The sequence below is a fragment of the Macaca nemestrina genome, chromosome 12, assembly GCF_043159975.1.
Source record: "Macaca nemestrina isolate mMacNem1 chromosome 12, mMacNem.hap1, whole genome shotgun sequence".
Taxonomy (NCBI): Eukaryota; Metazoa; Chordata; class Mammalia; order Primates; family Cercopithecidae; genus Macaca; species Macaca nemestrina.
This window is the reverse complement of record NC_092136.1, coordinates 130142772-130170735: the sequence shown is the minus strand read 5'-3', so window position 1 is coordinate 130170735 and position 27964 is coordinate 130142772. Positions and strand designations below refer to the sequence as shown.

At 42.1% G+C, this 27964-nt stretch overlaps 1 long non-coding RNA gene across 1 annotated transcript in view; it reads right to left on the bottom strand.

Moving 5' to 3' along the window:
* Positions 1 to 24582, bottom strand: part of LOC105476181 (uncharacterized) — a 127475-nt gene extending 102893 nt beyond the window's left edge. The window contains exon 1 of the long non-coding RNA XR_011611196.1: positions 24400 to 24582. This is a non-coding gene — a long non-coding RNA (uncharacterized lncRNA). The remainder of the gene's footprint in view (positions 1 to 24399) is intronic.
* Between the last annotated feature and the right edge of the window lie 3382 nt (positions 24583 to 27964).

The window sequence follows — 27964 nt, the reverse complement described above, 5'->3', positions numbered from 1 at the left end:
ATCTAACAAAGGACTTGTATCCAGAATATATATATGAAGAACACCTGCAATTCAATAATAAGGGAAAAAACAGCCCAATTTTAAAATGGGGAATGTATTTGAAAATATATTTCATCAAAAAAGGTACATAAATAGCAAATAAAGACACAGTTCCCAACACCATTAGGCATCAGAAAAATGCAAATCGATACCTTAGTGAGATACCACTACCTGCATAGTAGGGTGGCAAATCTGTGGAGCCACTGGAACTGTGATGTATGGCAGATGGAAACATAAATGATTCAACCATACTGGAAAACAGTTTGGCAGTGTCTCACAAAGCTAAATATACACTTACCATACCCTTAGGTATCAACCTAAGATAATTAAATAAAAGCATATTTCAGCCAGGTATGGTGGCTCATACCTGTAATCCCAGCACTTTGGGAGGCCAAGGCGGGTGGACCACGAGGTCAGCTGATCGAGACCATTCTGACTAACACAGTGAAATCCCGTCTCTACTAAAAATACAAAAAAAAAAATTAGCCGGGTGTGGTGGCGGGCACCTGTAGTCCCAGCTACTCAGGAGGCTGAGGCAGGAGAATGGCATGAATCCAGGAGGTGGAGCTTGCAGTGAGCCAAAATCATATCACTGCACTCCAGCCTGGGCGACAGAGCGAGACTCCATCTCGAAAAAAAAAAAAAAAAAAAGCATATTTCTACCCAGACTTATAGAAGAATGTTCATAGCAGCTTTAATTGTAATAGCCCCAAACTGGAAAAAAAAAAATCCATAAATTGGAGAATGGATAAACCAATTGTGGTATATCTATACAATGGAATAAAACTCAACAATAAAAAGTTGCAAACTCCTGGTCCACACAATTACACGGATGAACCTGAGAAACATTATGCCAATCAAAAGAATCCAGACACAAAAGACTACATAATATGTGATTCTATTTATATGAAATTTGGGAATAGGCATAAAAATCAATAGTGATAGAAAGGACTTCGGGTTGCCTGGGCACAGTAGGAGGAGGATTATCTGCAAAGAAGCATAAAGAAACTTTTTGGGAGTGGGGGAATGAAAATGTTTTGTATATTGATTATGCTAGGTATCACACAGGTCTATATATTTGCCTAAACTCTTTAAACTATCATATTGGTGCTTTTTAGTACATAAAAATTATACCACAATAAACTTGATTTATAAAAAATTCAAAGCAGCATAAAATGATATAATGTACATACAGTATTCAGTACAGCTGCTATCACATGGTAAGCACTCCACAAATGTGCTGCTATGTGTAGTGAAATAACATGAGGATGTCTGAGATTCATTAACTCCCTTGCCTGGAGAACTAGAACTGCAAATTCTCTAGCAGTTTCCCAAACCCTTTAATATCAAAGACCCAGCAGTAGGCACACTTATTCCACAAGGAGACAATAGACAGGGACAGGCATAGCAAAGACAACTACTTTTAGAAATAGCCAGGTAGGTTATGCAATATTGTTGCTGTTGTTGCTATTGCTTTTTTGTTTATTTGATCCTGCCCTTATTATTTGGCTAAATTGGTGAAGTTTATTATACATGTCTCGAGAAAAGAGATACTGCAGTCAGTGGCCAGATTTGGAAGCTTGGGCTCTATTCTGGCTCTGGAATCCTGCCCAAATGAGTTAATTCCTTGAACTTTACTTTTGAAAAGTAGGTTCAGTTTTATGATTCCTAAGATCCCTGCCAATTTAAAACTTTCAAGGTTCTGTGCACATGCATATTTATTGCAGCTATCTGTGAAAGTAATTCATTTTCCACCTCTCTGACCTCTTTCTCTCTTTTAGTGCATTGTGATTCTGAACTCACCTTGCCTTTCTCTTTTTATCTACAAACAACCCAATTTTAAAATAGGAAACGTATATGAAAACATTATTTACTTATGTCCCATTTCCTCAGAATCTGACTAGATAATAGGAAAGAATCCATTTATCTATTACTACCTAACAAACCAACAAACCATCTCAAAACTCAGTGGCTTAAAACAACAAGAGCATTTGTTTTGCTCATGAATCTGCCATTTGGGCAGGGCTTAGCAGGGACGGTTCCTCTCTGCTCCATTTGCCAGGAGCTGGGATGGTTTGAAGACTGGAATCATCTGAAAGCTCCTGGCTTACAGGCCTGAGGCATGAACGTGGAATTCTCAAACAGCTGGGGGGGAGCCCTCAAGTAACTTTTTCTATGTCCATAAGTTTTCTACATGGTCTTTCCAGCATGATAGCTTCTGAGTAGCTGAATTCCTTACATGTTGACTTATGGCTCCCAATGTGTATTCAGTTGAGTGAAAAAGAGCTCTCTGGGCAGAATTGAGTTGTCTTCCCTACGCTAGTTTAAAAAAAAAATCACACAGCATCAGTTCAGCCTAAGTGTATTCTTGTAAAGCAAGTCACTGACTGGACTATATTCAGGGGAAGAGGAATTAGAGTCTGACTTTAAATGGGAAGAGTGTTAAATAATTTAAGGGTGTATTTTTAAATTATGGGCAACTAGCTTGAATCAAGATGTTTAGAAATGACAAATGGCTTGAGAGAGGATTTCCCTCTCATCTTTCATAGCATTGGCCTGTCAAGATCATTCTGTCCTACCTCAGAGGACTGGTGCTTTAGGCACTTATCATGGCCCACGGTGGAAGGGAGAACACTTGAGACCCCTAAATCACAATGCGAAACTCTTCATAGTTTACCCCTTCGTAGTCAACTGGAAGGAATGGTTCATACTAATCTCAGTTGCGTCTGCAGCTGGAAAGGAAGGGCAGGCTGCTATGTTTTGCCTGAAGTGGAGGGTCAGAGAAACAGATATTTCATCCAAACTCCATCAACCGAAAACATACTGAGAAACAGATGAATAGTTTTGAGGGTAGCACCTCATACAGAATGAAAATGGTTCATTCAGTGACTAAAGCTAAATAAATAGTGCAGATGTCTGAGTAAATAAAACATATTTATGGCATAGATCCAATGATGGTTGCAGATCTTAAATAAAGAGCAGGATTTTAGACGTATTGCCCAACGCCCAGTGAATTTATAGCATTTCTCAAACTTTTCTATTAGAATACCAGAAGAGACAAAGTCTTTCTCCTCCAGCATCTGAGATAGTTGCCCTAAGGTTTTTTTTTTTCAATTTTAAACTTTAAATATTTACATAATATTTATATTCTATACCATAAGTTACCCAAGTTTATTTTTATGCAATATGATTTATGAATGTGATTTTACTCAAAATTATAAGGTAAAATTGATACCCTCAGAAAACAAGCCATGTTTACTGTGTGACTATTTCCTAGCCCAATTTCAGGTATTTCTTGAGCTTGTGAACCCTGTTAGAGAAGAAAGGAACTGTAAGCTCCATTGAAAAGATAATTTTAGGGTTTGAGGTAATTTCTTTTTTATGTATTCTGATTTCATACTGAGTATATAAATTATAAGTTCTTAAGCTTTCTTTACATTCACCAAAATGGAAATCAAATGCTACATTTAATTGTAAGGTTATTACAGTCATAGGCCTCAAACATCTAAAGGATTCTTTACATTGTCTGATCTAAACTTCTTGTCCTTCAGATAAATATCTAAGCCCAAACATATAAAGCAGCCTGCTTATATCACTTTCAATGCTGCTCTTTGATGTCAAATAATCTGTAAATTGTTCAAGACTAGAAATCATTTCCCATGTAAACTTTTTTTGTTTTTACTAGGTGTTTGCATTTTATATACTATTATTTAGGGTTACTTTTACTTTTCCTCATTTCAAATATACATATTTTTAGAGACAGGGCCTTGCCCTGTTGCCCAGGCTGGAGGGCAGTGGTGTGGTCATAGCTCACTACAGCCTAAAACTACTGGACTTAAGTGATCCTCCTATCTCTACTTCCTGAGTAGCTGGAGCTATAACCACACACCACTACACCTGGCTAATTTTTTTTTTAGTTAGTTAGTTAGTTTGTTTGTTTTTGTAGAAATGAGGATCTCACTATGTTGCCCAGGCTGGTCTTGAATTCCAGGCCTCAAGGGATCTTCCTGCCTCAGCTTCTCAAGTGCTGGGATTATAGGCATGGACTATTATGCCCGGCCTCATTATAAATATTTTAAAAATATATTTTGTATGTTATACAAGGAGACTCTGTTTTCAACAATAGGTGGAGAAGCTTTTATTATACTAATCTTGCCAAAAGCAATTATAAACTATGTACAAAATACAAAAACCAACTGTTTGAAAACACTGAAGAGCACTGGAAGCAAACAGAAATGTAGCTGATAGTACCTTAATAATAAGAAATTTTAAGGGATGAATCCATACTTAACTGGCTTTTTCCTAAGAGCTTCAAATTTGATTGGAGGATGAAACTTAGAGACAAGATGTAAAATTTTCATAGGCCTTAGGAGGAACTGATTCTATTTTTTACACAGGATGGATGCAAATCACATATTCCAACCATGCAGTCCAATCAGAGGATGGACTGTGGTGGATTAACTGTGGTCTCATTCCATCCATGGAGAAGCAGAGTCTATGTCCTCTCCCTGTGAATCTGAGTGAATTCTGCGCTGCTTTGACCAACAGTGTATGATGGAAGTGAAGCTAATCCAGTGCCCAAGTCACGACCTTATGAGACTGACAGCATTCACTTCTATTCTCTTAAAACACATATCCTTAGAACATAGCCCTCATGCTTGAGGAAGTCCAAGCAATCAAATGGACAGACTCAAGTGAAGAGGAACAAAAGCATCTGGCTAACAACCTTAGCTAAGTTTCCTGCTGACAGCATCGACTTGCAAGGCATGGAAGTAAGCCATATGGGAGAACACCCAGCCCCAGTTGAGCTGCTCCAGCTGATGCCACATGGATCAGAAATCAGCTGACCAAACTGAATCCTGCCCAAATGGAAGATTTGTAAACAAAATGTAAAACTAATCTTTAAGCCAATAAGTTATGGGTTTATCTATGTTACACTGCACTATATAACAGACCAATAGGCAAAGGACTTGGACAAATACTTAACAAAGGAAGATATACAAATGGTAAATAAGCAAATGAAAAGATTAACATCATTAGTAATCAGGGAAATGAAAGTTAAAGTAACAAAAGATATCAAAACACACCTATTAGATGACTAAAATGTAAAAGACTGACCCACGCCAAGTTCTGGTTAGGATGTAGAAGAACTGGAACTCTCATACTTTATTGAAAGCAATGTTAAATAAAATTGTTAGGTTTTTAAAAATAGATTTAAACATACCCTGTGACCCAGCAAGTTCACTCCTAAATATTTACTCTGGATAAATAAAAACACGTATCCACCAAAAACTTGTATAAAAATATTCCCAGCAGCTTTTATCATGATAGCCCAAACTGGATACAACCCAAATGTCTATCAATCAGAGAACAGATAAGAAAATTGTGTTATATTTATAAAATGGTATATATAACTGGGTACAAGAAAAAGGAATAAACTATTGACATAAGCAACATCAATGAACCTCAAAAATATGACATTGAGGGAAGTCAAATACAGAAATGCCTACCTTTTCTATTTGTATGATGTTCAAAACTAGGCAAAATGAATCTACTAAGTAGTAGAGCCATGATTCTGTCCTAAGCAGTCTTGTTTCTAGAGCCTGTGGTCTTAACCATGATGTTACATGTGTAAATCCATAGATAAATATTTTGAAGGTGATATAGAAAATTATTTAACTGGTTTATGAATGGTAAGATTTGGGGGAAGAGGGAATAATGAAGAGGCAGTGCAATTGAGAAGGAGGATGATATGACTTTCAGTTGTTATTCTTTTTTTTTTTTTTTTGAGATGGAGTCTCGCTCTGTCACCCAGGCTGGAGTGCAGTGGCCGGGTCTCAGCTCACTGCAAGCTCCGCCTCCCGGGTTCACGCCATTCTCCTGCCTCAGCCTCCGGAGTAGCTGGGACTACAGGCGCCCGCCACCGCGCCCGGCTAGTTTTTTTTTTTTTTTTTTTTTGTATTTTTAGTAGAGACGGGGTTTCACCATGTTAGCCAGGATGGTCTCGATCTCCTGACCTTGTGATCCGCCCGTCTCGGCCTCCCAAAGTGCTGGGATTACAGGCTTGAGCCACCGCGCCCGGCCTATTCTTTATATAATTGTATTATTTCAAATTTTTAAAATGGTCACGTATAACATTTTATAATATTTTTGAGTATAATTTACTTAGAGTAAAATGCACATGTTGTAAGTGTGTATATATGGATGAGTTTTGTAGCAAGCACACAGCCATGTATCCAATACCCAGATCTAGATATAGAGCCATTCAATTACCTTGAACATCAATCTCACCACTTCCCAGAGGCAATCGCTGTTCTGACTGGATGCCAGGACAAAGTCCAACACTATTAAAAGGAATATAACACAATCCACACACACAACAATGTAAAATCTCACAATGTATGGCATCGAATAAAAACTTATCAGGTATGCAAAAATGCAGAAATATATGGCCCATATCTAGAAAAGGCCAATAAGTTGAAGTGAAACAGAAATGACAGAAATTTGGAAATTAGAAAACAAGAATTTTAAAACAGTTATCATAACTATCATAAACATGCTTAATATGCTCAAGGAGGAGGGAAAAACAACACAATGGGGAGCAGAAACGAATATATTTTAAAGAAGAGAAAGAGGTACCACAATGGAACTGAAGAGATGAAAATTATGTGATCTGAAACAAAAAGTATACTGGACAGTTTTGTGGCCAATTTGAAACTGCAGAAAAAGAGATTAGTGAATTTGAAGACATGCCAATAGAAAATATCCAAAATTAAGTACAGAGAAACAAAAAAGATGTATTATCTAGTATCTAAGGAACAATATCAAGGCTGTCTACCATGTGAAATTAGAGTCCCCAAAAGGAAGAGGGAAGGTAGATGAAGAAATAATAATAGCTAGAAGTTTATCTATATTTAGTGAAAACTATGTCAACAAAACTCAATGAAACCCAAGCAGAATACATATAAAAACATACATGCTAAAATGCATCATGATCACATTGTTAAAAATCAGAGATAAAAAAAGCAGCCGGAGATAAAAGACATATTACTTACAGAGCAATAAAGACAAGCATGACAGCAGACTTCTTATGAGAAAATATGCCAACCAAAAGAAAATGGATGAATATCTTAAAGTGCTTAAAGAAAGAACTGTCATCATAGAATTCCCAGGAAAATTATCTTTTTAAAAAGAAGGCAAAATAGAGAGTAAATTAGAAATAGAGAAAATATTTGTATACAAATAAAAGCTGATAGGATCCATAAACTACAGACCTGTTTTTAAGAAATATTAGAGAAAATTCTTCACATTCTAATTTAAAAAGCAGATTGTCATATTGGATTTTAAAAAACAAGACATACCTATATTTGTCTCCAAGAAATATACATTACATATAAATATATAGATAAGTTAAAACAAAGAGGATAAAAAAATACCATGCAGAAGCTAATCAAAAGAAATCTGGAATGGCTGTAATTCGTATCACACAAAGTAGGCCTCAGAACACATATTATTATGTAGGCTAAAGGGAGACATTTTATAACAGCAAAGAACGCAGCTCATCATGAGTGCAGAACAATTCCAAATGTACATGCACCTAATAATACCTAACAATGTCAAAACAAATAAAACAAAAAAAATGACAGAACCAAAAGGAGAAAGAGACAAATTCACAGTGATAGTTAGAAGTTTCAGCATCATTTTCTCAGATACATAAGTATACAGAAAAACATAGACGATAAATGGAACTACCAACCACTGTCTTAACTGACAGCTATGGAATACTCCATCCAGCAATAGCAGAACACAAATTCTTTTCAAATGCAGACACAACATTCACAAAGAAAGATCATATCTAGGTCATAAAATAAAGCTCAATAAATTTAAAGGACTTTAAATCATACAAAGCATGTTTTCTGCTCATAACAAAATTAAAATAGAAATCAATAACAGAAATATTTGTTTTCTGTTTTCTATTGTTAAATCCTCAAACTTCATCACAAGAAAAATTAGAAAATAGTTTGAACCAAAGCAAAAATAAAAACCTAACATATCAAAATGTGTGTGTTGTTGCCAAAACAGTACTTAGAGTAAAATTCACAATTTTATATACTTGTGTTTGAAAGAGAAGACATATCTCAAATCAATGATCTAAGTTTCCACCTTAAACTAGGAAAGAAGGAGCAAATTAAACACAAAGCATATCTGCAAATTATACCTCAATAAGTTGGACTTTTAAATGATCATATTCCTTGTCCATTTTGGCCTAATACTTTATATTAACTTATTGTTTTCTGTTGCTTCTATTTTCCTCATGCTGTAGACTCTGTTTTAAATAATAGTCTACATTGTCTATGTGGAAAGGCATGTTGAGTCAAATGAGACCCTTATTCTCCTCATGTCTTCAGCGTCATTGAGGAAGTAGATAATAACACACAAGCACATAGAGATTTTCTGAATTTCATGATACAAATTATGGCACTGAATGACCATGTATTAAGCCCTTACCATTTGCCAGCCCTTGCACCTTTGTTGTTTTATTTAATATCTAGGCTGCAGAGAAACCTTATGGGATTTTGATGGTTTAATTTATGATCACAAGAAACTGCCATTAAACATCCACCTTCTACAGAATTGTCAGATTTGGTTTATTTTTTTCTGAAATAAATGAGAATTTATTTTCATCATGCAAGAACCATCATGAAAAAGCTCGTAACTCTTGGGTTGTGTAAGATCAACTTGCTTTAACAAATTATGAGATCAAGCAGAATTAGTTCTGAAAATAGCAAAGACATTTAGAGAAGTAGAACAGGGATGGAATTTATGTCACACTCCACGCAGAACAAACTCGGCCACTACTCTTGCGGTCAGGAATCAATATTTCTCATCAGTCCCGAAGTAACGAATGTCTCTCCTCACCTCATGCTCATTGACCTTCATCTGTGCTAGAACTTGCTTACTGTGAGACTTTCTTTGGTTCTGTTTGGGCGACTGCTACCTGGTTTCAACAGTAACCTCCTAGAAAACAGATCGAGTGCTCACCCCAACGTTAAAAAATATCATCAGAATAACAAAGAGGAGTAATTTGTCTCCTGATGAACTGATTAGAGAAGACGTCACCACTGTCATGGCTCTTTCTCCAAATTAAAGCTAGGTTTAGGAGTTATTTTTTCAAAGGGCCACTCTGAATTATGGGGCTGTAATTCCATCCTGAAGGCTATTTGTGGGTCACGCTTCACTTCTTGTGGTTTATGATTTCAACCCCGGCCCTCGATGGAATTATAACCCAACAGTCACAGAGACTGCTATTTATCATCTGTTTATTTTACAACTAAGCATCAGTGTATTTTGGTTTTATGCTCATGGAGAACACAAGAAGGAGAAGGAGGCAGAGGAAGAGGAGGAAGAGACAGAATAGTTTACCCAAAGCTAAAGCCAGGTCTCCCCAGCTATGACAACTGAATATCAGACAACGGTCCAGACATGTTATCTCCATCATGTTAGCAAACATCTGGAAGAATCTTCTATTTGTTACCATGGAAATAAAGTGTCCAAATGATTGTCCTGTGTCTTTTCTCAGCTGGATATTACTGCAGTAGAGCTTAGATTATGGAACTTAGGGGAAGCCATCGTTGTCTTCCTTTCCTTCTTTTGTCTACCCTGTGCCGATAACAAGCTCTCTGGCAGGAGTTGCGAGCAGCTGTCTCAGAGATCAGGCGGGGTCACTGCACGCTCAGGCAGGCCGCATGGTTTTGTCTGCTGGTCCCTGCAGTGTGCTGGGCGGGACACTCCTTGATCTCTCCATGCCGTCACCGGGTTCTGCAGTACAGTTGGCTCTGAGCCTTTGCAAACATTCTAATTTGATGCATAATTAATATAACAGTGATTCAAGGCCTAGAGGCTTCTGGGACTAATTAGTGACCTGAATCTCCATGGTAGCGCTGCATTCCATTCTTATCAGTGCCGGGAAGAGCTGCACTCTTAGAAATAATCAGTCTCCCACTTATTACCGTGACACAGCCAAGAGGCAAAGATCATCTTTCCATCCAGTGTGCAAAAATTCCATCAGTGTGTAATCACTTCCCAAGGGGACTGAACTTCCCCTGGAAGAGTCTCACTGAATTAGTCCCTCATGAACATTTACGTTTCCATATGGGCCTGGGGGGATCTTATTGCAGGTGAAGAAATAAAGACAGTCAGCAAGGGCTTGCTGAGCATCCGTAGAATGAACAGCATTGTTCCAGGGGCCTGGAGCTGATTCACAGGAAAATAAAAGCCTCAGCTTTCTTTTCAAAGCCTTTGCGATACAATACCGAAACATATAGTAAGAATGAATGACTCGTTACTCCCATTTCTAACATGGTTCCCCACTGTGTCTCTGCAGGCACATGGCTCCAAGTGTCTCAGTCATCTCTGCAGAGAACCTGTTCAAAGTCTGAGTGAGTTCACACCAGGAAAGAGGTGGCATTGTAGTGGTGCTGCACCCATCTCCCTTCCCTTCTCACTTCCTGTCGCTCTTCAGCCCCCTCAACAGCCACCTTATTTCCAGTTCACTTGCTCAGGCCCCACAGGATCTAGACAAGCAGCAGCAAACTGTGCTGCTGTGGCCCCAGTCCAGCACAGCAGTCCATTTAATTCGGGTGTGTATCATCCATGGCTACTTTCACACTACAATGGCAGAGTTGAATGGATATGACAAAGACTGGATGACCCACAATTCTGAAGTATATACTACTTGGCCCTTTGCAGAAAGAGTTTGCAAACCCCCAGTCTAGACCATCAAACACTACCCAGCAGATGGGGGACCTCAGCTTCAAGTCTTAGATTTTTAGAATTCCTTTTGGAGGAGTGGCCGCCCCTTGAGCAATTCCGTCAACAGAATGCATGACTTCCAGCCTCTGCTCATGATCACCCAGACTAAGTGCCCATTCATGACCTTCTTTGAGAGGCTCCCTCATAGTTCTCAAGCTTTAATTTAATGAGCATCTGCATGGTACTTGCCACACGTGAGGCACTCCTCTAAACACTAAAATTAACTCATTTTGTTCTTACAATCACCTCATGAGGTGAGTATTATTATTATTAATATCTCCATTTCACAAATGAGGAAACTAAGGCATGAACAGTTTAAGTTGCCCAGGGTTATATAACTAGTAAGTCACAGAGCCAGGATTTGAACCCAACAGTCTTGCTCTTCAGTCTAATTCTTATTTTTGTCAATACAAATTTGTCTACACAGTATCCTGGGGGAATGTTGGAGGGTCACCTGCCTAGCTATTAGCAAGTGGAAAGTTCTCTTAGAGCATCTAATTTAAAATATATGTGGGTATTGCATCAACTGCATAATAAATATTGATTGTTTTACTGCAAAAAAGTCCTAAATTACTTGTTGTGATGATGTACCATACTTATTCTACATCTTCTAGGACCCACAAGCACACTACTAGACACCCCTGGGGTACAGGGGTGTACCCTATTTGGTACTCTCCTATTTGGAGAGACACAGTCCTAGTTTCTATCTGCAATGGACTAATCTTCACTCCACCTGATTTTACCCCTCTAACATTCATTTGTCTGACCAAGCCTAATGGTTTGAAATTTTTTTTTGTTAGGAGAGGTTGCTCTGTAGATATATTTTAACCCACGGGATACTCTTAAAAAGAAAATTGTAGGCAGAACGTGCAAAACCGATATCACTTTTAAATTAATTTATTGTAAGCATGCCCACTTTAGTCTTCAAAAAATCCTGAAAACCAAAATCTTTTGGTTTTCAGGAGAACTAATTCAGGCCTTTCCTGCAAATGCTTAGTGATATTTTATGGAAAATACTTGCTCTATTTATGGAAAACACTTGCTTATTTTCCATATTTTTATGGAAAATACTTGCTCTATTTTTACTAGCCAAGAGCTCTCTTATCCATCAGGGTGACTGTAGTTAATAACAACGGGTTGTATGCTTGAAATTTCCGGAGAGGAGGTTGTAAATATTCTCACCACATATACACACGAAGGTACCTCCAGGAAGTGACAGATATCTTAATTAGCCTGACTGAGGTCATCATTTCACAATGTATCAAAGCATCACATTGTATACCTTGAATATACACAACTTTTATTTGTCATTTGTTTTTTAATAAAGCTGAAAAAGAGAGGGAAAAAAGTGATCAGCCAAGAAAGCCTCTGAGTTTCTCCAAGTCTGTGAAAACTCCTGCACCATCCACCTTCTGGAGCAGCCCCAGGACAAGCCTGTTCCCCCTTCACATGTGCTGATAGTGATCCCGTCTCCTCTCCATCTCTTACCCAGGATAAAGACAGCTAGTTTCTATGATTATTCTTTTCACACATCTCGATTAAAAGAGGAACTCAGAACTGTTTACATCTCAAGACTGGGACTGGCCACAGAGACTGCAGTGGAAAGCACCCCTTTCTCAGATCTGGGTGCTCCACGAGGGGGCTTTGTAGCAATAATAACTCATCCTATTTGCTCTTCTAGAATCTTGCCATGTTCCTATTAACTGATGGAGTCTAACTCTTCTTCCTTTGAATCTGGATGGGCTTGTGCCTTACTTATAACCAACAGAATGCTCAGGAAGTGACGCTGCATGGCTTCAGAGGCTAAGCCCTAGAGGACGATGCAGCTTCTACCTTGAGTGCTGGGACACTGTGCTGGAGTGCTGAGCCACCACGCAAGTGGGCTGACTGCTCTGAGCCACCATGCAGTGAGGAATCACAACCATTCCTGCAGAAAGACCCCATGAAGAGGCCCAGATTCTGTATAGCCAGAGGGGAAGAGATGCCCAGCCAGTTCCTGCGGCTCCAGCCACTTCTGCTGCTCTGCTCCAGTTTCACCTTCCATCTATCACCACCATGTGAGAGTCCTCAAGCCAAAATCACATAGGCAAGTCCTGCTCAAAGTCCTGACCCACAAAAACCGTGACAGATAATAAAATGATTGCCGTTGGTTTCAGCCACTAAATTTCGGAACGATTTGTTATGTCGTACTAGATAATCATAATAAGGTCTTAGCATAAATCCAGGGAACAAAATAGGAAGGAAGTCAACTCCTCAGGAACAACGGCTTACCTCCTCTGACTTGGAGAGGTGGCCTCCCATGTCACCTGGTGACCTAGAGGGAGACTTGACAAGAAGTCGTAGAAAAACGCTTGAGACTGAAAACAAAATCAACTTGATGATTTATACTCAAAAAGATGTGCTTTAGTATTGTTCAACTATTATCCCAACAATACATTTTTATTGGAGATGCATACTGCTATGGATTAAAACATGTTTCCCCCAAATTATACCTTGAAGCCCTAACTCCCAATGTGACTATCTTTGGAGAAAGAGTCTTTAGGAGGTGATTCAGGCTAAATGAAGTCCTAAACATGGAACCCTAATCCAATAGGACTATGGCCTTGTAAGATATGTCTATCTCTCCCCAAACCTCCCCACTCTGTCTCTTCAACTCTTTCTCTCCTTTTATTATGTCCTCATATAACACCTCATTGACACAGTGAGAAGGTGGCCACCTGTAAGCGAGGAACAGAATCCTCACCAGAGCTCATGCATGCTGGCACCCTGATCTTGGACTCCTAGCCTCCAGAACTGTGAGAAATAAATTTCTATTGTTTAAACCACCCAGTTTATGGTATTTTGCTATGGCAGCCCAAGCAAATATATCACCTATATATATATTAGATATATACATACACACACATATATACCTAAACAGTAAAAATTATTTGCATCTTGAAACAATTAACTGTAAGCACGCCCACTTTAGTCTTCAAAATATTCTGAAAACCAAAAGATTATACCAATGTCTACCATATGAACTAATTCAGGTGTTTTCTGCATATTTTTGTAATATTTTACGGAAAACAATTGCTGTGTTATTAAAACAATCATAGTATAACTAGCTGTGTCATAATTAAAATTTGGTTGCAAATATAATCATAGAAGGTTGGCTGGGACCTTAAAGTTCACCCAAGCTAAGCCTACTGATGAGGGCCTGTTTCAGAACATTCTGCAAAGTTGGCGTGGTAATATCCAGCCTGGATCTGCATGCCCTACTCAAACTTGACATGTTCAATATATTACCGTCACTCTGTGCCAGTAAGGCGGCAGTGAAATGGACGCTCAGAGACTTTTTAAAATAGGTTTGTAAATTGATACAATCTTTTAGGAAGGGGATTTTATGATGTTGCTCAAGGGTATTAAAAAGGTTTATACCCCTCGATCTGTGCTTAAGTAATAACCCAACATACAGAGAAGGCTTTCCATGCCTTGTTAGTTATGTGGCAATACCTGTCATATGAAGAAATTGGAAACACCATAAATGTTCAATAGCAGGGAAATGGTATTATTCACAAATTATTATTCTACAAAGTGTAACTCTGTCAATGTGTGAAAAAGAGATCAGAAGTAAATATATAAATATACACATTTGTTGAATGAGCTAAATAATACATTCTTGAATATTCTTTATCTCTGGGTATCATATTTTTATTTGGCAAAAGAAAATGACCCAAACTCACCTTGGAAAATCTGGTCACTAGAAAGTGATGTGGTCATGAAGTCAAGAAATATGGAACCTTCTAGCAATAAGCCATTTAATTATTACACAGCTCTAATGGTTAAAGAAATCTGCATCATCCATTCTTACAAGTCTGGTGAGTGAGATATTAGTGGTTGAATCTAAGTAGCAAAGCACAAAAGCTTCATCAGCTATGACATATGGGCAAGGTATCAGAATCTTAGCAGCTCTCAAATAATAAAAGGCAAACCTATGTCCCAATTACTGCCATGGTTAATATCTCAAATACATGAAATTGTTTTTGAAAATGTTTTCTAGTTTGGCCCATCAGGTGAGAGATTTCTATTTGCTCTTCTCCAAACCTTCTTCATCTGGAACATGGTTTTGTGGTTGAGAACTGAAACACTGTCCAATATTTCTCACCACTTGAGCCTAAAATATCCTTCCCCATAACTGAAGGCAAATGATTGCTTTCTCCTTTTTCTTGGTGAATATTTTCCTGGATTTTGTTTTCCAGCATTGCCTGATATTTTTCCTTGACTTATGGCAGGTGGAAGCCAAATGCATATATTGCCAAGTGAGGTGTGGTCAGAATCAGCCAGGGCAGGAGGTTGGAAAGACTTGTTCTTTGGGATGACAACTGTGTCATGGGATTATTATCAGAATGATTCACACGTACTTTGTGTGGGAGCTGGAGCTGCAGGGAATCAGAAGCGATGGATGTGAGGCTGCTTGTACCTCCCCTTGTTTCCTGGGGACTGAGGGTTTGGTCTGTGTTTAACGTCTGTGATGTTTTCTTGGCATGATTCAACATGGGTGTACACTTTGGGTACTGAAGCTTTCAGCCTATTATGGTGCATCTACTTTCAAATTTATATATTAGCAAATTTCTGATCATTCATCCTGGTGAGTGCAAAATTGAACAATTATAAAGACATGCATTTAGGGTAGAATGATCATTTGGTCAAATATAATGAAGGAGGCCTTGTTTAGTAACAGTCCATGTCCCAAAAAGCCGAAAATTTTAGTTGGCCAAGCTTTAAAGGAAATTTCTGGAGTAATGGTATTCTATATCTTGATAGGGACTGGATTACACAGGTGTATGGATTTGTCAAAACTCAGTAAATGCACAATTAAGCCTAAGGTTTCATTTCACATCAAAACAAACAGTAAAACATTAATTACTAAAAAACAAGTTAGTGAAAAACAAATAGTGAACTCTAGTTAATGTTTAAGAAGAAAGAATTCTGCTTATATCTGCAATTTACATTGAAATACATTAAAAAAATAAGACGGATTGACAGTGGATAGAGGGCAAGATACGCACATGACTCAACAAGCACCCTAAGATGTTGGTGATGGATTCTAAGTGATGGTTCCATGCAGTGGTGGGCCTGAGCTGGCTTACATAGGCTCCCCAGAGTTGATATTGCACAAATCTCCCCCCAGTCACATTGGTAACTTGAAATTAGCAATGACAAAAACATTCCCACCACAGAAATCAGCCAACAATACAGATCAGACTTTTTGTTTTCCCTCCAGAGAGCCAGTTTACAGACACACTGCTGTGTATGTGAGTTGTTGATTGTAAACTTCTTTCAACTTTGCTGTATGTTTGCAAATTTTCATAATAAAATATTGGCAAAAAGTATGACTTGGTGTGCTCTCACTGATGAAAAAATAAATTAACCGTCAGTTTTTCAACTTTCGCCTTTGAGTAAGATTTAGCAAGGCATTCCTCTGACTGCAACAGCTAGGGGGAAAAATGATATATCACAAAAATCATGTTTTTATAAACAGTATGGAGAATCATAGAGGCAAAGGAGACTAAAATAATGAAAATTCCAGAGGGCAATAGCTCCTGCAGAGTGAAATGAGTGTGCTGGCAGTTTTCTTTCCAAGGGGCATTTGCTGAGGTCATCTGAAGAGTGGCCTTATTGTGAGCAGAAGAGAAGAGAGAGGAGACCCAGGGCCCTGCAGGCTGGCATAAGAATGGAACATCCAGAAGTCCCTAAAGCATGGCTGACCTTCCCTGCAGGGCAGTTATTGCATCTGGGGTGGGACAGAACACTGAGGGGCTGAGCCAACCAGGAAGAGTGAAATCTCCCATAGCCTCAGAGTGCCTAGGAGTCAAAGTCACAGTAGAGGAAGAGGCTGGCAACCACACCCAATGGGACCCCAATGAGAACACTTGGCAGATTTTGAATCCACGTGATGCGGAGGTTAAAGAGCTCAGCTTTCAGGGAAGAGGTGACAGAGACACAACAGGAACTCAATCCAAAGCCTAGGAGAACTTGACTCAGCTTTATTGAGGGTTTGGGATGGAGGGTGGTTTATACAGGAAGGGGGCTGGACTGGGAGAGATGAGTCAAATCCCCCTCAGTATCATGTTCCTTAACAGTCAAAGTCCCCTGAGAGCCAGGGTGTCCAATCTTTTGGCTTTTCCGGGCCACTATGGAAGAAGAAGAATTGTCTTGGGCCACACATAAAATACACTAACATTAACAGTAGCTGATGAGCTAAAAAAAGAATTTTGCAAAAAAATCTCATAACGTTTTAAGAAAGGTTATGAATTTGTGTTGGGCTGCATTCAAAGCTGTCCCATGCTTCACGCAGCCTGTGGGCCACGAGCTGGACCAGCCTGCACTAGAGAAAGAGGCCCATGCTACCTGTGCCCCATGTGTCCCCCAGGAGATGGTCAAAACCAGAGTGCGTTACACCCAGCTGCAGTCCCAACCATGACCTAGTTCACTTCCTCACAGCATCCAGTGATACCCCTGTACTGTCTGCCTAGCTAAGGAAAGGGCAACCTTTTTCTGGGGGAGAAGAACATCAACTTCAGTAGCCTTTTATACATAACAACAACATCTGACAAACAACCCTAAGTAATGAGATGCAAGAAGTAGGAAAATGTGACCCACGATAAATGGGAAGACATATGAGAAAGCAGATGCACAAAGCAGCCAACGGTTAGAGTTAGCAGAGAAGGATTTGAAGGCAATTATTGTAAATACATTTTTAAAAATAGAGAAAAGGTTGAAAAAACAGATGGAAAGATAAGTAATTTTGACAGAGGAATGGAATTTATAAAAAAAAAAAAAAGAAGAAGAAGAAGCAAATGGACATTCTAGAACTGCAATCTCTGAAAATAAGAACTCCCTAGATGAGTTTAACAGTGGATAGAACATAGCAGAAGTCAAGTCCCTGAACTTCAAGACATGCCAATAGAAAAAATATATATATTGAAAGGCATATGGAGGAAAGAAATGGGCAGATTATAAGAGATGTTCAAAACACAGAGAGAAGGTCCAACAAACATGCAATTGGTATCCCAGAAGGCAAGGAATAGAGAATGAGAAAGAAAAAGAAGGCAAAGCTCTTGCAAAGAAAGATGTATTACACTCAGAGTGAAAGGTCCAACGCTGGTCATTTCCCCTATTCATTGATTAGCATTGGGCAAATCCCTTATCTCCTCTGATCTTCCTTTTTCTCATCTGTAAACTTGAATTAGTAATATTTATTTCTCAGAACTTTTAATGACATCATCTATAGATAACAAAGCTACAAGGTGAATTTTTAAAAAATTATAGTCATTATTTTCATCATTATTATGTTTTCACTCAGTTACTCTAGTGAACCAGCATGCCATCATTATCCCTAGGACACTCCAGGATAAAATTACCTATGAGCCAAAATGAAAATTAAACTCTGCTTAGGTTGTGTCTCCTCTTCATTCTAAAGTTTTTTTTATTTTTACTGCACGTGTCCTCATATTTTTCCCATTTCTGTAATAGGCAAGTTCTATTCCAGAAATCACTGAATACTAAAGTTAGAAGGATGGCAAAGGATTTCCTTCCAGAGACCATTTCTTGGGACTTGAAATTCCTGAGTGGAGGGCACAAGAGACAGAGTGGAAAATATGCCCCCAGCTTGAGTTAGGGAGTGCTGAATTCATTCACATTTCTTAATCATTTAGTTTCCAGTCACATTAGAACTGAGTGAAAGCCCAGAATTGTATCAGGAAGGGTGCACCCATCAGACTGATGAAATTTCATGCAATTGTGAGCATATATGTATGTTTATATGCACAGAAAAAGTCCTAATGTAACTCATGCCTGGGAAACAAGATTTTAGCTGGAAGATTTGTAACTACAGAAACCCACGCGTCCAGTTTGCTGATTTTTATCTATCTAGTAGAATTCTAAACCACTGTCTCCAAATCCATTTATACTCTTGCTGTTGTTTTTACAAAGAAATAAATAATAAAAGATAGAGATTGAGCAGGTGGGAATAAAACAATAGGAAAAAGGATGGAGAAGAAAATGAAAGCAGGATGTCTGCTGGGGTTGCCAAAACAAAATCACTGGCCATGTAGCTAAAACAATAAAAAATTTTTCTGTCACAGTTCTGGAGTCTGGAAGTCTGCCAGCGGGCTTGGTTTCTTGGGGGCCTCCCTTTCTGGCTTGCAGATGGCGGCCCTCTACCTGGGCTTCTTGTCCACTGGCATTACTGGTGTCTCTTTTTCTAGTAAGGACGGCAGTCATATTGCATTAGGGCCACACCCATGGGCCCTAATTGACCCTTCATTCCCTCTTTAAGGTTCTAATTAAACCTTCATTATCTCTTCAAGGGTCATATTGTCATATTGGGAGTTGGGGCTTCAACATACACATTTTGAGGGACACAGTTCCGACCATAACAAGCAGAGTGAAATAAGGGTGAAGTGTGAGTGAATGGCCTCATAGCTGAAATGCTTGGCTGCATCCACACCAGCACCACATTGACCAACCCAGCAGATGAGAAAGCTGCAGACCTTGGCTGCTTTTCTTTCTTGAGGGTTTGGGATTTAGGTTAGTGACAGTCCGTTGGTTTTGTCAGCTGAGGTGCACGGGTTTGGGGTCCTGAGTCTTTTCTCTTCTCACATTTCTGATGCTCCACTCTCTGTTTTTTTCCCAAATCTTACCTTCTGAGAAATTGAGAATTCCAGCCATTCTAAGTATGCCTCCAAAATCAAGCTACCAAACTCTGGGTGAGCCATGTGTAGGACAGGGAGCCACAGGACACCTGCTGTAGGCATTGAATTCCTGAATGGTGGGACACTGTGTGTCTCTGGTCCTATTCCCTCTCCAGGACAAACCTCACCCTTTCCTGCAAATGTACTTGAAATAGTACATTTACCCAGGTCAATTCAGCAAAGGCTGCGGATCCTGGGACTACAGCAACTCAGACACTCTTCTCAGCAAGCTCATGGTCCAGTGGAGAGCACAGACAAACAGCAAGGCAGGAGAAAGCACGTCTGAAGAGCCCAAGGAGCAGCATGGGTGAAAACGCAGGGTGAGAGCAGGGCCTTAGGACTGGGGGAATCAGGGTACGCTTCAAGAAAAGCACTTTCAGGTATGAGGCCATTCACTAACCCTCGGGGAGGACGTGGAACGATGACCAGGAATTTGGGGAATGGGTGGAGTGTGGGATGGAGGGGACTGAGTGCGAAAGAGGTAAGGGTGACCTATTCCACTCGGATGGAAAGTGTGAGTGAAGTCACAGAAGCAGGGCTGGCTGCAGCAGAGAAATGTCTTCTGAATCAGCTCATGAGCTACTCATGACCATCAGCCTTGCTGCTTTATCAACATGTTTTTGAACAAAACTGCAAATCTGAAATTGACACTTCACCCCCTTCACCAAGTTTGGCTCCGAGTTACCTTCAGATTCCTATGGAATTCCAAGCTACCCTCAAAGGACTAAGACTTCCCATGATTGAGGATATATATAAAAACATTATTTATGTGCCTGGAGCTCAGAAAGCAATTTCCAAAGAGAATTTCTAAAGCTGTTCTGAGCATTATATAGCCTCTGGAGATGATGGATTTTTTCCAAACATATAACAGAACTCTACACATCCTAATGAAAGTTCACAGCAGTAACATCACTCTTTTGTCTGCCTCTTACCTCCTAGCACCTCTGGAGTCTGCAGGGCACATGAAGGAGTATAAGGCCTGAGTTTTGCTCTCGTTAAGCTCACAGTCTTGCTGCAAAATCAATCCTGACAGAGGGGGAGATTGGTAGTCCATCCATCCCATTATTAAAGTCTTTCCACAGCTGGTTCCCAATCTTACCTGCAGGGGTGGGTATAACAGAGTGGTAAGGCACACGGGAGCCAAATAGACCAAGGTCTGAGTCCCATCTCTGTTTCTTGCAGGCTGTGTGATCTCGGGCCAATTGTTTGACCTCTCTGAGGCTCAGTGTTCTTTTCTGTGACGATAATAGATGTAATAACTACTTCATAAGGTCCTGTGAAGATTAAATCAGCTGTGCACATGAAACATGCAGCACTTCACCTGGAACAAAGGTCGGGCTTCGTGACTATCCCAGCAGGACCAATTAAGGCCAATGCAAGATGCACAGAAGGGAGGCAGACACCGCCCACCCAGGTTAGGCCCCACCTGCTCCCTGCCACCAACCAAAAGAAGAGCGGGCCCCTGCACTTTCCAAACTGCCATCTGCTCTGCACAGGACTCCTGCAGCAGCAGGATGCCTCCCAGGTTCCCAGCAGTCTGCTACATCACCGATACTGCTTGTCCTTGCCGTTGTACAAGGCAGTTGTGCAGCTGCAGGCTGCCCCAGGCCAGTCAATTGCTAGTATAGAACTCGACTCTTGCTACTTTCCTGACAAGCACAGATTTTTGCTGCTTTACCTCAATCTGACCATCCCCTCAGACCTTTGCACACCCCAGGAGTGTCAGGATCTAAGGTCAGCTCCTGGGGCTTCAAGAGCCACCTTTGTTTTCCTTCTACTTCCCCAGCAACTCTACAAGGGCTGAATGCATCATGTTTCAGGACACCCTGGAGGAGGGAGACCCCGGGTGCCTATGGATACATTAAAAGGAAAGAAAGAAAGTGCAGAGCTGGTTGGGTCACTGCCGCCCAGACAGGGGCAGAAAGCAGTCACGCGGAGCTGTACAAGTGTTTCCATTCAGGATGAGTCACAAACCCTGGACCCTGAAACAACTTGGCAAATGGAAAGCCAAAGGGATTGTTCATGATGTCTGTGTGGGTCCCCACTGCCACGTTTCAAATACCATCTCCCTCCACGCCCCCCTTTTATGCTCAGGGAAGGACAGGCACATGCACTGACCTGATCCCACTTGCCCAGGAAGCTGACTGCAGGGCAGGGTGGGGGCCTCTCTGGGGTATCTGTAAAGGGTGAGCTTCTTTATAGAGCTGGGTCAGGCTGGCTGCAGCCCAGGCACCGGTCCTCTGAGATGTCCTGAGCTTGGGGAAGGGGTGCCTGGGTGAGGGTAGGAAACTGCAGTTTCAGAGGAAGAGGTGACTTGCCAACAGTATGCAACGCTGCATTCAGTAGGCACGGCACCTGCCTTTCCGAAGCCTATGCTGAAGTGACCAGAAAATGACAGTCTTCCAGTATGTATGTCATACTCTCGCCAGGGTTTTCACGTAAGAAGACCTTTGTCCTCAAACCCTTTCTGCTGTTTCTCCTTAACATGTCCTGCTCTCACCTGCCCTCTGGGGTACATCCTCTCCTACCCTCAGGCTCCAGCCCTTGCCAGCTCTGCCTGCAGGTGCAAGAGTCTCCTAAATACTGTTCCTGCTCCTGTCCTTACTTCACCCTATCTATTCTCTTCAAAACAGCCAGAAGGAACTTTTAGAAATGTCAATCGGATGAGGTCCCCTCATAGTTGAAAACCCCTTCCACAACCTGGTCAGGACCTTCTCCACCCTCACTGCTCCACTCTGAGTTTCTGGAACAGAACCAAGTTTGCTCAGGGCCTTGCAGTTGCTGTACCCCGCACCTCTTCTCTCAACAGCTCCCTTTGTCACTCGAATCTCACTTCACTTGTGACCCTTTCAGAAAAGGCTTCCTCACCACCCCCACCCCAACTCCCAAAGCACCAACATTTTCTCTACAGTCAGAAACTATACAACTAAAAACACATAAACGGAAGTTAATAAGTTTAGAATAAGATAGTAAGCTCTGCAAGAGTAGCTCCCATCTCTCCTGTTAATCGCACATAATTGGCACTCAGTATTTACAGAATAAATCCTACCCCATGCAAATTAGGGTGCCTACATTTCTTGGTGAAAGAGCCAGGAAGTCTCCTGCCCAGGCAGAGGGGGCCAGGCAAGCTGGCCATAGGCACGAGAAGCCCAGCGAGGACGTGGAGCTGCACAGTCCCTGCCTGGAGTGCAGCCTCCACCTTGGAGGGATTCTCAGGGAACTAGAGGCCACTGATGCCCAGTCGTTGGCTGAATCTGGTGAAAATGATTTTGTTCATAGTTGCTTGTTCTTCTCCCAAGTTCCTCTCTCCACGAAGCTCCTTGAATGTACATTCAGGAATTTATCGTCATGGCACTTTTTTTGGTCTGTTTCTAACCTATAATTCCATATATATATATACACATAAAAAAACAAGGGCTCTGGAATGGATCTCTAAATTCCCTTCAGAGTCAGCATTTGATGGTTTACGTGAAAATGTGTTCCACCTGGAATCAGGGTGCATTTGGGTCAAGCCTTTAAAAAAACAATTCAGGCTTAGCTGGGCCATCCAGAAGAGATTATAGACGCTCCTGCACAGCGGGTATCCCAGATAATGGGGCTCTCACTCACCTGACCCGAGCGCAGTGTGAAACAGCATGAGATGATGATGAGGCCCGGATCCTGACCCCTCCAGGGCTCAGTATTTAGCTTCCCTGTGCTTAGTTTTCTCTTCCTGGAATGTCTCTACTCTAAGTGGAGACACCATTAAAAAGGGTTTTAAATTGAGCAATGAGAAACATTCTCTGCATGAGATTATGAAGTCCACACAGGAGACTGGTGGTTCTTCAGCTCAGAGGCACCTGGGGTGCTTGTTAAAAGTGCAGTCTCCGGCTCACTTCCAGAGTGCTGACTCGGTGCACTGGTGGCACCTAAGAATCTCTATTCATGAAGCTTCCAGTGATTCTGGTGCAGAGTTTGTAGTGGAAACTACCCATACTCGGTGTGACAGAACCTGTGCCCTGCAGAGACACGGGTCAGACAGGCTCTAGGGCCCTTGCTTTGCCCGTCTCTTGTGTCTATAGGAGACACAGGAGGTTCTGAGCAGGCTCTTCGTGTGCGCCTCTAGCCACCGAGTTCCAGAACCCTCAGTCACCTGAAGGGCCTATCTACATGATGCCAGGTAGCTGGGCAGTTAGAGAAGACAAGGCCATTCGTTTCCAGAGCTACAGGATTAGTAAACCCAACTTCTAGTCCATGAAAATTCTTCATCTTTAGATCAGGGAACACACCTTCAGGCTATCAACCCTCCAGAAAACGGGTGTGACTTCTGACCGTCCCCTCCTCTCCTGCTGAGCCAGCTGAAAGAATTTAAAGAACAGCAAGCTTGACTCTGCCCAAAGGGGTATTTTCCTCGTGTCTTTGGAGAATTTGGTTGCTCTACTTCCACTGTTTAGAGGTTATGGCAGGAATTTCAAAGCTCTTTCAACAAGTCTCTTATCCACCCTCATACACAAACCTACAAAACCAAATTCATGGCGCACCTGTCTCCAAGGTTAGAGAATTCGACACGTAGGTAAAGAGTCATTAGAGCACATTTCCCAAGAGCAGCCCCACTGTTTCTCACTGTCCACATAACCAAGAGCCTGCAAGAATACTGAAAACCTCCACCCCAAGGGTGGGGACAGGGATACGCCAGAACCCACGCAGCGTTATTCATTATGCACCCGAGAAACTGACCCACCCGCAGGAACAGCCACACAGGCTCTTTCGGGCCTGACCCCTGAGAACCCTCTCCACAAGCAGACCCAGTACCTCCCCAGGGCTCACCCACCTTAAGGGATCCATCTGGGGCAGATGGGGAGCAGGCAGCCCTCAGAGAACTTCTACGAGTCTGTGGGTCCACAAAACAGACCTAGAGGAAGAAAATCCAAGGCTCAGGACTTCTTTTGTCTTCATGGTGAGACTTCTCCTCCTCTCTGCTCTTGCAGTTCCACATCCAGCCTATAAAAAATAAAAAGCTGAGAGAATGAGAGAAATCAAGGAGCGTTCTTCCCATCGTGGCCCTTCCCACACAGGCACCAGGAGTACCTCTGGGCCACAGCCAGTAGAATATGTCTAGCATTGCCATTGACGCAAGGAGCGAACTTCTTGGGCGCTAGGCCCAGGCAGCTCTGAAGACTCCAAAGAGCAAGAGTCCAGTGAAAGGGTAATGATGTTCATAAATCATCCAGATGTCAGCACCAGGACAGGAGGTGCACCTACCCAAACTGCAAGGCCAAGGTCATGAGCATCCTACACTTCAGGGAGAGAACAAAGAAGACAGGCTGCTGATGCCTCCCATGGGCCACAATGGGCGAGGGGCACTTTCTAGAACCAGCAGGTTCTGGTCCCCAGAGGTACTGCTGAGAGCAATAAATGCACCGGCTCTGTTGGATCTCAGAGAAGAACTACCAGATTTCTTTCATTTAAGCAGTAGAAGCATTGTTGGCAAGATAATCCTTGCATTTTCTTATTGAGTTCCAGAAGCCGTTACTACACACCAGTGAGCCAAAATAGCTAGAATTCTGGAGTCATACGGGACCCTATAGATGTGGGACCCAAGGACATACGTCCACAGGGAGAAGGTAACACAAAGGGAGGACTGGGCGATGGTGAACTGGAGGTGCAGATGCCATGGAAAGTTGCCAGCCCTGCTCAGCCCCTGTGCTAACTCACTGTTACCACGTAAGAAATTGGTGCCAGGTTTGTCAGAGCTAATGATTTTTCAATATAAGCCCCAAATTCAGATTTTTATGTGAAATTTCCCAATTTTAAAATGTTGGCAACCAACTCAATGTTATTTAAAACACTGTGCAGGCCAAATTAAACCCATCTGGGGAACGGCAGATGTGGCCTCTGGACCTGCAGCTCATGACTTCTGATACGCATCAATTATTTCATAACCAGTCATGATAATAGCTGATGTTAACTGAGTGCTTCACGCATATTATTCCATTTAGTCTGTACAGTTGAGGAAATTAAGTTGATAGGAGAACAGGTAACTTCTCCAAGTTTGCATGGCCATATAAGTGGGGGAGCCAGGACAAATCCAGGTCTGACTAACATCAAGTGCTCTTAGCCATTGGTGATATTGCAGTTTCAGGAACAAACGGTAGTTGCCCTTAAACCCATTCATTCCAGGGGATGGCACGCTGAAATTGACAATGGATATTTGAACTGCTTAGTGTTTCTGGGAGGGCAAGACCCGGAAAGACAGGCTAACAAAAAAGAAGCTACCTTCTTGCCTGTGAGCAATGACAGGAAAGTTATATTGAGAGTATCACCCACTCTCCATAGTGCAAAATCCCCCCCGGCCCATTGGGTGAGTGTTCTAGCTCTGTGCTTTTTGGAGTGATTAGTGGATCAGCTGTATTGACTTTACTCAGCGCTCATGAGAAAGGCAGAATCCCAGCCACACCACATTTCCCGAACAGGTCCGGGAAGCGTGGGAAGCCTGCGACTCACCCCTTTCTGACTTGTCCTCCAGTCTGATGTTGCCTTTCAGCTCCTACCATCTTCCCCATAAGATAGCCATCTCCCTAAAGACAGAGTCTTCATCATCCATTTCTTTTTTGCCTCTTCCTGGGTGTAGCCTACAGTCAATCGGGTCCCATCAACCCAGTGGCAAATAAGGAGCTCAAACTGGAAGAAGTGATGTGTTCCTAAACCCGCAGCCACACAGGTTAGCTCTGGCCAGCAGGTGCATGGCAGGCCCTCGGAAATACAAGAAAAATCACAATGACATTTTAAGTTCCCCAAATCTTCTTGTGCTGTAGGGATAAAAGTGGCACTTGTCAGCCGGCAGCTCACACCTGTAATCCCAGCACCTGGAGAGGCTGAGGTGGGAGTCTCGCCTAAGGCCAGGAGTTCAAGACCAGCCTGGGCAACATAGTGAGACCCTGTCTCTACAAAAAATAAAAAATAAATTAGTCAGGTGTGGTGGTGCATGCCTGTAGTCCTGCCTCCTTGGGATGCTGAGGCAGGAGGATTGCTTGAGTCCAAGAAGTCAAGGCTGCAGTGAACTATGATCCCACCACTGCACTCCTGCACTCCAGCCTGGGTGACAGAGTGAGACCTTTTTTCTAAAAAACAAAACAAGGCCGGGCGCGGTGGCTCAAGCCTGTAATCCCAGCACTTTGGGAGGCCGAGACGGGCGGATCACGAGGTCAGGAGATCGAGACCATCCTGGCTAACACGGTGAAACCCCATCTCTAATAAAAAATACAAAAAAAAACTAGCCGGGCGAGGTGGCGGGTGCCTGTAGTCCCAGCTACTCGGGAGGGTGAGGCAGGAGAATGGCGTGAACCCGGGAGGCGGAGCTTGCAGTGAGCCGAGATCTGGCCATTGCACTCCAGCCTGGGTGACACAGCAAGACTCCGTCTCAAAAAAAAAAAACAAAAAAACAAAAAAACAAAAAAAACAAAAAAACAAAACAAAACAAAACAAACTAAGGTGGCACCTGCACCCAAAAAGTGTATCTACTCCATAGGCAGAAAATGATGGCTGCTGTAGGCTCATTGATTCTAAAAATTGCTTGTCTGCTCTGAAGAGAAGACTTGGATTCTTGGCAGGGCAGAAGTTCTTGGCAGAAACCCTTGCAAAATGCTAAGGACATAGCTGTGAACCCGGAACTGGGTGCTGGGGTGAATCCCGCCTGCCTGGACTGCAGCTGGAGGATCAGACAGCCGCACACCCGGATTTCTCATCTCCTGCTCGTAGACCTTCCCGCAGAATCTCTTTGCTCCATGGCACATGGTTGGTTTTTGTTACTGTTGTTCCAGAAAGTGGGGCAAACTCCTGTCCTTGACTCTTCTGCCATCGCTGCTAAACTTCCAACCATCTCTAAGTGTTGGGATACCGTGGCAGAGAAACATCATAGTTGTGCAAAGGATGGACAGGTCAGTGGGCTCACATCCCCGCCAAGTCTCCCAGGTCTCCTCAGCCATCATGGTTTGCAGGAAAATTCTCCCTGCCCCTCAGGCAGCCTGAATTCCTTAAGCATATATGTCACCTCCAGCTCCTGCCACAGCCCTCACCTGCCTGGGAGACTGTAATCGCTCAAGGAAAAATCAAGTCAAAGTTCCCAGCGCCCCTTTCCCCACAGACCCTCGTTGTGCACACATGCAGCTGGAAAGCCTCTCCTGGCTCCGAATCACCGTGGCTTTCCATTCCAGTGAGACTGTGATGTTGCTGTGGAAACAGCCAGTGAGGTGTTGCTCTGGCCACATCCCAGGCGGAGGGCCCGCAGCCGACACCACAGTCACGCTGGGCACTGGTAGCCAGGAACCCCTCGCCGCCCTCACCACCCAGGGCAGTCCCGAGCCCCAGCGGGGCTGTTAGTAGCCCAGTGTGTGCAT